Genomic DNA, 11,583 nt, shown 5'->3' on the forward strand with positions numbered 1-11,583 from the left:
GATCTAACAACCGAACTAGTGTGAGGCCTTGCCGATCCGCGGCGAAATGTGGATGAACGATATTGACGGAATATGTCGGCGAAACAAGGTTCGCGCTATAAAAAAATAAAAAGGAGGAGTAGGAGAAGGAAAGGGGTCACTCAAAAGTCGGTTTACTTTCCCGATGTCGCCGGATAAATAAAGGCTATTGCTGTGACGCAGAGGAGAGCTGCCGCGTTTGTTACTAGTAGCGTATGTGTCCTGTTGTTTGGGGATTGCGTCCGGACGGATCTCCTCTTTTCTTTCTATTATCTCCCTCTCTGTCTCTCTCTCTCTCTCTCTCTCTCTCCCCCCCCTCTCACTCCGTCTCTCCCTCTCTCTGTCCCCATTAAATTATTAGTTGTATTGACTCATCACTCCCCCCTCTCCTCTCCTCGCTGCTGGTGCTGCCGCTGCTTGTGCTTTCCCTTTCTCCTCCTCATTTCAAATGGCGTGGTACAACATAAGGTGGAGAGAGGGGGGGGGAATAAAAAATAAAAATGTTGGGAGAGAGAGAGGGAATAAAAAGGAGGAGGAGGAGGAGGTGTGTGTGTGTGATGGAGAGAGAAATAATCCCCTTATTAATAAATATATATAGATTCCTCCGCAGGCGGAAAAGTCCTGGCGGAGACGAATAAAGTGGAGAAAGTGGACAGGGAGAGAAACCACACACACACACACACAAGAGGAGGACGGTGGTGCGATTTCCGGCTGTGCGCGCAGGAATTTTTAATCAGCTTGATTAGAGTGAGGCGGTCCTGCATTTATTACCGGGTACACACAGATGCTCACACACACACACACACACACATACATATATTGCATACCTTCATTTATTATGTGTGTTTTATTTAGTTATTATAATTTTGCCCATCTTGTTTTAACCAAATATTTGGTCTAAAATAGTCAAAGTTAAGGGGAACTATTTGACCTCCACTCAGTTGAAGTCATCCTGGGATTAAAATAATCCAAACATACACGTTACATGTACAGAAAAACACCTTTATGTGTTTCCTGTCACCAAAAACCTTGAATCCCTTACATATCAGTGTGTGAAATCAGAACAAAGGGATGTCTCAGAGCCTCTTTTCTTCTTTTAACTAACTAATACGTTGTTATAGACTAACTTCTTATTATAAATGCTATAAACTGATATCAGGAATCGCTTATAATAAAGCCTAAAAAGTGGTTACTGCCTTTAATCAAGTGGGAAAACGACATGTCTTCCAGGTAGAGTTCATTCTCTTCCTCACTGAGACTTTAATTATTTATATATTTAAGGAGGTATTCATTTACACATTGAACTCTTAGCAATAGCGCACACTCTGAATTGACTAATAAATATTTAACACGGCCTTAAAAAGTGGTAAAAGTCTGTTATTCTGCGCACTAAAGGTGGAAAAGTAGTCCGGCCTGGTTGCAGGTGAGTGGTTTGTCAGCACACAGCTGCACTCAGTGTCAAGTTGTAAGGATTTCTCTGTCTAATATTTAGTTATTGCATTGTGAATAAAGTGCATAATATAATCAGCAAACTAATAAAAGGTGTTTCGCTCCTCTTTATATAAAAGAGTGAACGTTTGCTGGGATGTTTTGCATTAAATCTCAACGTTTATCTTTGACATTGGCTGTTATTTCTCGTAATTTACCTCCGCAGCAGACTTCTACGTGTCACTGAGTCAAACTGGATTGTACCAAAAATATTAAGGCGAGCTAATCTCTGTTGATATTGTCAACAAAAACCCTGAACTGGAGGAAGAACTGAAAGGAGGGATGTTGAGGAGGGGCGGGAGAGGAGACACAATCTCTGCAAACAACAGCAATCTGGGAGGTTTTTCTCAAGCTGATGTGTGAGCTGTTGTTATTATTTTGTAATTATTTCATGAACCTTTCCCTGCTGGCGGGCTTTTGTTGCTCCAGAGCAAAAATATCAGAGCAGGTAATCTCTGTTGGTATTGTCAATAAAGGGCCCTTATATGCTGTTTGTCCCTAACCTTACGGTGGCCTAATAGTACCTGTTTGACTTTGACTTTATGAGCAAAGGTCGGACTAATATCTGGTGGACACACACACACACACACACACACACACACACAGGTAACAATAGATGCACCATTGCTCTCTGCTGTTGTGAGGTGAAGCTGTATTTGGCTCTCCATCTTTAGCCCCTATGAAAGAGTGTGTGAAGGCAAAGTTCATCGTCACACTAATACCAAAGACGTGTTCATTAATTCATCCCCACTGTGCCACAGCTCGAACATTCAACTCAAAAAGCGCATAACAAGCAAAAGGTGGGACGATATCTCGATCATCGGGCCAATATCCACATCAAACAAAAGTGCACAAGCATGTCTGTCCAGGTTCTGTAAGAACAAAAACAGGAAACCAACAGAAAACAGGAAACGTGTACACGTATCACGGCGACACAAAGCCAGAGGTTGCGAGCCGACGGTGGAGGTCAGGTGCATGTGAAATGCAACATAACACTACCTGCTCACTATTAAATCTTTGCAGGGCTCGTATACTCCCTCTGTGTGAGACCATAAATACAGTAATGGTACGTCGTCTCACACAGAGCTTGTTGTTTCATAAACAATGCAACACCGCAGACGCTGAGCTCCTCGGCTTAGCTTTTGACAGGAACCACAATCAGGTGACGGCGACAGTTGGAAAAAAAAAACTCTACGGAAACAACTATGAAGAAAATCATTCAGATTTACGGAAAGGTGTTTACAGCTTTTTTTTTTTAAAAGAGGGCTGGAACAGATTCAGAAAAAAAAAAAAAAAAAACACACAATCACGGAAGAAGTGATGGTGTGTAGTGTCACTATGCAGCAGAAACAGTAAAGTCACACCTCGTATTCAACCCCTGGTTGTGAAACCAAATCATTGTTCCACCCACCGATGCGAGGTCAAAAGTTTGCTCATTTCAAAATGCATTCGTGTCCAAAAACAGGGCTTGCATTAGGAATTGGCTGCAGAAGGCCAACGGAGAAGCTTTTAACGGACAAATACAATGTGAAACTCACCTCTTCGGACCTGAGATGGAACAAAGTCTTGCAATATTGACACCTTTGCAGGAGGTGTAAGTTTTGAGGGGGTGGCTGCGTTTTAAAAGGGTCCTACGTCTGTGGGTTTGGTTTTTTTTTTTTTTTTCAAACAGGAAAAGGAAGAGTTGTTGAAAGTGCTTGTATAAGACCCCAACATGTTTGAATTCACAAGCAGAGGCTGCTGCACAGATTCAGTGATCAATTCTTATCTTAACCATTCTCGGGGTTTCAGTGAACTGCCAACACTGTGTACTAAACACAGCTGCGGTGTGCACTGTGGTTAGATGGGTCTTCTATGTGTCTGAATAAAGGACCCAAACTGTGGAGTAATTACTATATTTTCAGAGATTCATTCCAACATGAGATATTATTCAGCTTGTGAATAATGCGGCAGAGATTTCAACAAAGTAAAATTCACAAATGAATCATATTGAAGTTGCTGTCTGTCTTGAGCTCTTCTAAACGATAGTACATTCAACAGGATGAAATCGTCCTGCAACTGTGTGTTCTTTGATCGTATTTGAATAATAAATCAGGTGATAATCTGTCGCTGGTATGTGCAGCATTGTGGAGTGTTTTCATTTTTCCAGGATGTGCCTACTGTTCAGGTTCATTGGTGCCACTGTGATGTGTAGTAACATGACTGCTACAGACAGGCTGCAGCCCCCCCACACCCAAACCTTCTCCTCAGCAGATCACTTTGCATCACTTAGACCTGTGCGGCATCGTTGCACAACATTCTGCATGTTGACATGTTTTCCACGTTGACATGTTTTACACGATGTTCACTGCAGCTCCCGTTTATCTCTCTGGGTTTTGTGTTTTGTTTTTTTTTTCCTTTTCCTTGGCCGCAGTTAGCAGTGTTCGGAAAACAGGAGCGACGGTGAAAGCGAGCCATTGTCGGCAAATGCTCTTTTCTATCTGGCATGACGCAAGCAGCCGCAGTCATTTCCACTGTGATTGTCGGGCACCATCAGAGAGCATCGATAACCCCTGCCAGGCCTTGGCACCGCCAACAGGTGCCGGCACTGCCAGCTAGGTTGGCACCGACGTGGCTGTGAAAACCCTCTGACATCCAGAAGGGCACAGATTTGCACTGAATGCACCACTGAATCAACACTGCTGATTATCAATTAACATATACCGTTTTGTATCACACAGAATAGAGGGGAAAAATGGGTTTTGAAATACAGAAAGCCTGTTTAAAAATACTAGCTGTGTGCTGTTATAATCATGTGGTGAATACAGATTTAGCTCTGTTCAAGGTGGGTTTTTACAAGCCCGTGCGGCTTTGTGTTGGGGAGATACAGTACGTGGTGCGCTCTGCATGTACACAAGTGTAATTGTTCAGGCAAGATTTTGTGCCTGTTGGCTGCATTTGTAAAGAAAACATGGAAAATGACATGAGAAACATGACAGACTGGCTGCTGAATTGCAACAAAAGACACCTCATATTTAAATGTCAGGCGTCATAGCATTACACCACAGATACATTTCCCCTGCACTGTGTGTATTACCACAGGTACTGTATGTTTTCACCATAACACTCTTATCTAAACTATCACATCTGGCATGCTGTTTTTTAAACCACATGTTTATGTCTCAGGAGAAATTAAATATTACGTCTATTTCTTGAAAAGACACTAATAATCAACACACAAAGGGGGGAAATATGAATAAGAAAACGTATCATTGTTGGCTCAACATCGAGAAGCCTCTTTATTTACTGTGTCAGGCGAAGCCGGCGCCATCACTTACTGTACGTAGGTGTTGTGATGTCTTCATGCTCGCCACTCGTGATGCTTCTAATGGGCATTAATACGATTATTTGGATTACTAATACAAATTAGTCTGCGCATCCAGTCTGAGCGAACACACACAGCATGGGGGGTTAGCGCTGTCACCGGTTTGACTTTGAGCTCTTTCTGCAAGTGTCTCCCACAATAAAAACACACACATAAACATAATAGTATTATTAAAGGCTGCAAAGGATTTAATAATCTGTCGGCGAACGTGTCAAAACACGCCGGCATCAGTGTGGGTGCACAGATGAAACTCGGCTCAGATAAGATGTCATGTACAGTGAAATAAGGAAAACAAGGGTGGTGTACAGTAGATGCCGTGCAAAACCAACAAGCAGTTAAATGAGTGGTAAAAAAAAAATCAAATCAATCTCTCATCTGAACATAACAACTGGATAGATTTAGAAGCAGATAGTATTTTATGTACAAACAATTACCGATTTCATTTTTTATCATGAGTGAATTCACACAAAAGGGAGACTTTGACTTTTGGGACTAAGAAATTGTTCAGTGCCGTTGGTATTTGTAGGTCCTTATGAGGGCAAATGAGTTTCAAAATGTGTTTTAGTGGTAGATGTGTCAATATGTACTGCAGAACAAAATATTACCTGACAGTTATTGACAAAAAACAATATGGAAAGTCTCAGTACCTAATGATAACTACAAGCGTAATGCGTCATCATTTTGTCAGCTTACTTTGTTCTTTGTTTTCTCAGAAATGCAATGTGTGAGTGGCACTTTTCTTAAAATCTCTTTGCACAACTGTTGCACAAATCACAACCACAGTTCAATGCAGAGTGAAGGGGTTGAGGTGGATTATTAATGTTCCCTCATAAGACATTTGAGGACCATGAAACATTGCTTCATCAGTTGTTACAAGGTAAGCACAGATAGTGTACATATTCCATAATGAACATATCCTCCGAATCAGATTAGTTTCATGTTTTCCATCAGCCTCTCATACAGCCAGCGTGGCTTTCGATTACTTGTGAAAGAAGGTGATTTCTGCATTTTCATATGTCCGCACTTCGGTGTGGGAGGAGGGAGAAAAGAGAGAAAGAAAGAACAAGGGGGATGTAATGAACTGAGAGTCGACTCCTAAGTGCTTAATTGTTTTATAATCACATGAAGTCGACAGAAATAGAAGCGGAGCGAGTGGTCTCCACCTCAGGTCTGCTGACAGGAAGGCCTAACGCCAGTTGGCCTCAACGGGTCTCTGCGTCGCCCGCGAAGGCAAACATCAGGGTGGTTATTTTTTTTTTTTGTTGTTGTTGTTGGTTTTTTCCCTTCGGTGATGTATAAAAGACAACAGCCGCTCCACTCACGCCCCTCGTTCAACACGTCTCCACTCTCGACACCCACCCTTACAATTTGTGGTGTTCACTGTACACAATGCAAAACTCCCACGCAAGATGCACGCCACACGCACCAGACACAAGTACATCCGCTCAGTGGCGGTGAGCGCACTTCAGTGAAGTGTCGAACAAGGCCTCAGCCCTCGGGGACGGGGCCTGGGCCTGAACCCTGACACCGCAGTCGGCTTTCCGCGTCATCAGGTCGACATCGGCCGTAATTAGCACCGAGGCAGGTCAGCTCAGGCCCGTGTCGGTCTTCAGAATCAGTTTTAGAGATTAAAAACTGCATCCCTCGCTGAGAGGACCCTCTACCGCCTTGTTTATCACCCCCTCCCTCTCTGGCGCTCTTCGCCTTTATCGAATTATAAAACCAATTAGTCATAGAACAATCAACGGGCATCAGAGGCGGGCCCGTTTTTAAAGAAATTACTTTTTTTGTCACCGCTCGCTGGACTCCGGTCATCACATGACCGAATAATTAAACTCTAATTTCTGCCTCGTGGATTGCAACAAATAAACAATTAATAGAGTTAGAAAGACAGGGGTGTTTGTGTGTGAGAGAGAGAGAGAAAAAGAGACTGAAGATGGCTTTGTGGCACTGAGAGAGGACAGGCTGACGGGGTGAGAAAGGTTGCCACGTTCCCGCTGGGTTTTCCCTGAACTGGGGGAGAGGCGGTGAAGGGCACGGTACCGCGGCCTTGTGGGGAGTTCTTGGGAGTGTTAAAGAAATGAAGGCAGGTGATGGGATGGTGTTACTCACCACAGTGTGCGAGAAGTGACGCTACGCTGAGATGAAAGGAGAGATGGGATGTGAGCATGTGGGGAAAAGCAGCTCTTAATATCGAGGCTTAGGCAGAAGTATTGAATAAGAGGTGCAGACTTAAGGATGTGCTTCTTTATCTACATATTTTTCTTTGCATATTTAATCCCTTGTCAAAGGATGCATCATCCATCCACTGACAAACAAAACAGTTGATAAGGAAAAGGGTGTGTGTGTGCGTGTGTGAGACAGAGAGAATACAGTATGTGTTGAAATTGTTTCATTGGAGTATGTGGGTGGGTATTAACAACCTGATCTTAGCAGGATGCGCTTTCCTCTAAATCGCTCTCTTTTTTTTTCTCTGAACAAAGGATTCAGAAAAACCTACACAGATTGGATAAAGACAAGCATCGGAATAAAAGACAATAAGGTTTTTTTTTTCTCCGCTCAAGAAATAAAAATGAATATATATATAAAATACGTTGAGACCTGTAATAATGTGATTTGAATCGTGAAAACTTAAATGTATATGCTTTCTTAAATTATATTTGCCATGGTAGCATGAAGCGCGCTAAATAACAAGAACAACAAAAGCAATCCAACATAGGAGCGATGTCATTTTGTAAAAGCGTGACGAAACCGACGTGACGGACTTTGGGTTCTCTATCTCCCGGCGAGGACACGCCAACCCATTTGAGAAAACGGGGCTGACTGTCAGGACCCAAAGACAATGTGACGCTTTTATCACTAAGCCAAGGAATCTGGATCAACAGTATGCAAAGCATATGCCAGAATAAATGCAGTCGAACATGCTGGGACAACATAACCCCCCTACTCCCCCCTCTCTCTTTTTCCTTTTTTATAAAGAACTTTCCAGATAATGACAAAATGAGCTGTAACTCCCCGAATCACACACTAAGTACTCACCCAGGGTGGTATGTCTGTAACTGTCGGAGAGGGAGGGGTGGGGGGGCTTTCTTACATTTTTTAGCCCTGGAATGCAGCGGTCCCTATTAACACAGCAACCTTTTCTTTTTCCAAACTAGTTGCAACATGTCATCCAAAAAAAAAAAAAAGACAACTCCCTGGGAATCATTGTTATCTTTCTCCTCTATTAGCAATCATAACAGAGCTATTTCATACAGAGGAGGGGTGGCGGTGGGGGGGGAGGGGGGGGGGGGTGGAGGGGTGGAATCCCCAAAGAGCCACACATTAAAAAACGAGACAGGCCTCTTATTTACTGGCGACAGTCTAATAAATACATTTGCTGGCAGCTAAACAGGTATTTACTCTGCTCCCTACCACAGGTATAATTTCACTGTTTGCTGAGCTGTTATTTTGCTACAGCGATAATTATCGAGGTGGTAAAGAAAGACGATTAATGGTTTTAGCCGAGATATCAGTCTCAGCAGAGTGAGGCACAGCCCAGTTCTAAACTCCCAGCTAAACGCTCAACAGTCGGGGGTTTTAATAATCTGCATCTTTTTTGCTGCGGGAATACAAAGCTCCAACACGAAGCTGAGACAGTGAAGCAAACACATAGAGGTTTCTTTTTCAGTGTGGCGCCATCACTTTGCCTGCACATTGTTGGGCCCTCTCTAAGCAATAAAACTGACGCTTCACTTTTAAATATAAAGTATTGAAGCATTATTAATATCACTCAGAGCACACTGCACAATAAAGACAACAACAAAAATAAATCACAACCTGTGCCTCCAACGTGCGGACTAATTGGTCTCTCAGGGTCTCGGGGACAAACTTTGTCGTCGTCTCTTGCTCTCATCTGACAACCTGCTCTTCTAGCGTCTGCTAGTCTGAGACTGAGCGAGGGCTCGGCACGCCAACATGCAGCCGCTGTATTGTGCTTTACTAATCTGGTCTACGCTGGAGGTTTAACTGGGTGATGCACAGATCTGGTCGTCCCTCCTGTCCTACGCACACAGCTGACCCCGACAGCCTGAAGTGACAATTAAAGGAGCTGCAATGCACAAGTGTCACTGGGGTTCAAAAGGAAAAGAAAATTAGATATTCTTACTGTTTTTGAGGATTACAAGCTTATTTCCTGCTATCATGGTACTACGGTAAAGCATGCACTAGTTTCGATTAGTTGTAATGAAAACAAAACCGAAGGGGGGGGGGGGAATCTTGAGTATAACAAGGTTAAACCTGTAAGTTACAGGAGGAAAGGTAGAAAGGTGGAAACACTCGGGTGTTTTCCCGCATCTCTTCCTAATTGTAAATCACAGTAGGGTTATTGTAAGAACTGTGAACACATTCAAAGGAATTAATTACACACTAATAAGCTGCGACAGATGTTTAGGCTTTACTGCTGGATCTGTGTGACCCGGCAGTCATACGCAGCGCCGCCGCCGTCCTCACACTCTGATTCTTATCATTCCTGCCAAACAAGTTTATGTGGAGAAATTTTGCCAAACAGATTGACACGCGCTGTGGACGTGACCTTTTTTTTTTTGTTTTTTTTTTCTATTTGTGCCACTCTCTGATAAACCACAAACTGATTTTTAAAAAAGACAAAGGGGGTTGTAATCAAGGCTCAGAGGCTAGGAGTAAAACCGAGAAGTTGTGTCTCAACGCTCTCAAGCTGCCGTTGAGGCTTTCGTCTTGTCTGAGGACTTTTTACAAGAAGTGACACATGGCAGCCTGAGACAGGAAAGGGGCTGTGTGTCATTGCTGTCAGAGCTACTGACCAGATAAGCCACAGCACCTTGAACTGCCACAGATCTGCAAAAGATAAAAGGAGTAAAAGTCGCCGGTGCTGTGCCCTAACCTGTTTTTTCCCATGCAGAGGTGCCATGCTTGACCTCGTAATCGCATGTGAGTGAGTAAAGCACACAGAGCCTGACACCAACAGCAAGATAATAAACAACCGGTGCCACTGGATGCTGTAGATTATAGCAGGATAATTACCCTTTAATTATCTGATCAAGTTTCTGATTTAATGCAAAACTTCTTCACCAGGTTTTTAATATGACTCTCTCTTTTAAATGATCATTTTCACTAAATTTAACAAATGTAATCTTTATGACAGATTAGACCTACAATACAAACTGCTTCTATCTATACACAAATACAACCAGAGTGACAGCCACCGGCCATGGCTGTGTGTGAAATGTCAGCTACCCTCTAAAGGAGCAGAGAGTGAAACCTTTAAAAACCTGTAAACCACAGAACACAAGTGCCCACGCAGTTTTTAAAGATGGCAATACATCTTCTCATAACTGCTCTATCTCTATCTCTCTCTCTCTCTACACACACACACACAGGTCTGGTTGTACCTGAAATTACTTTATCAGCACTGTGACAAAAACCACAAGGCAGACCAAACAGCATTACTACAACATTTCTGTATCAACACATCTATCTGACTGCCTCACACCAAGTCAGGCAGAAAGAAAAGCAATAAATGCATTAACTGTTTGTTTCCCTCTCGCACCTTTCTCTCTCCTTTTTATTTATTTTTATTTTATTTTTTTGTACTTGCTGGGCTCAGTCAGCGGAGTGTGTTTTTAGAGAGTAACACAAAGTGTTTCATGCCACAGCCATAAAAGTGTTGAAGCAAGTTGACACGTAATTAAATATTAAAGTATATGGAGAGAATAAATGAAGTGGCTCTAATGGCCTAATAAAAAGTAGTAAAAGTAGATGGGCAGTTGGGCTGCAACAGCTTCAGCATCTCTGTTAAGACATGTCAGCAGTTTGGTAACAATTGTGATTTGTCAACACACACTCCATCACAACGAGCAAAAATGAAAGTGAAGGCCTGTTTAAAATTAAATCAAGCAAGTCCTGACGAATGCAACAAAAAAATTCAAATGTTCCGAGATTATTAAATATAAAAACTCTAAAGCAACTTTGTCGACCACTGAGAGAGTCCCCGGTTCCTGAAACCATCAGGTCGGGAGCAGCATCACTTGTGCTGCGCGCTGAATAAGTTGTTAAATGAATTAGAGGAGATGGATGTACTTAACCCCGCCGATATCACGAGTGCTTTGCTTATTCGTGCAGAAATAACACAGGCCCTAGTTTCTGCACATTTAAAATCAGATGGCGAAGAAAAGTTCTGAATGCATGCGTTTATATTTACCATTAAGCACGACATTTTACATCCTGTGTGAGTGTGTTTTTTTTAATTTATGAAATATTAAATCGTAGCAGCCACGTTTTGGTCTGTGTGGGTTTTAAGTGATTTAGAAGATAGGGTCTGCAAATTGCTTTTAATTCATTTAGAACCGAGTCATTTATCCTTCTAAATCCGAGGAGATGCACCTTACTTTTTACGAGTCATGCAATAAAATAAATGTGATTTAAAACGTATGCGTAAAAAGAAAGAAAGGAAGGAAGGAAGCAAAAGTGTGACAGAAAGGACAGCAGAGACAGATCGTGGAGGAGAAACACCGTGGGACCATACCTTAAAAGTCAACAGTCGCCCGACCTCTTGTTTTCCATCAAAAGTTGAACAACCTCTTGTCACTGCTCCACGGCGAGAGATCCAAAAATAGGCAACTGCTCTGTGGGAGGGAAAAAAAAACTGCTTTAAAAAGTCAAAAGTCCTATGGTTGAGGCGGTGGAGGGGGGGGGAG

The 11,583-nt window shown here is 42.6% G+C and overlaps 1 protein-coding gene across 1 annotated transcript in view; it reads right to left on the reverse strand.

Annotated features, from left to right (window-relative positions):
* LOC118336581 (DNA-binding protein SATB1) overlaps positions 1 to 11,546 on the reverse strand; it is a gene marked incomplete in the record, with an annotated part of 58,244 nt that extends 46,698 nt beyond the window's left edge. Inside the window, 1 exon segment of the mRNA XM_035673252.1 lies at positions 11,412 to 11,546.
* Between the last annotated feature and the right edge of the window lie 37 nt (positions 11,547 to 11,583).

Source organism: Morone saxatilis, unplaced genomic scaffold (genome assembly GCF_004916995.1).
Source record: "Morone saxatilis isolate NCDOM2014 unplaced genomic scaffold, NCSU_SB_2.0 Contig24, whole genome shotgun sequence".
NCBI lineage: Eukaryota > Metazoa > Chordata > Actinopteri > Moronidae > Morone > Morone saxatilis.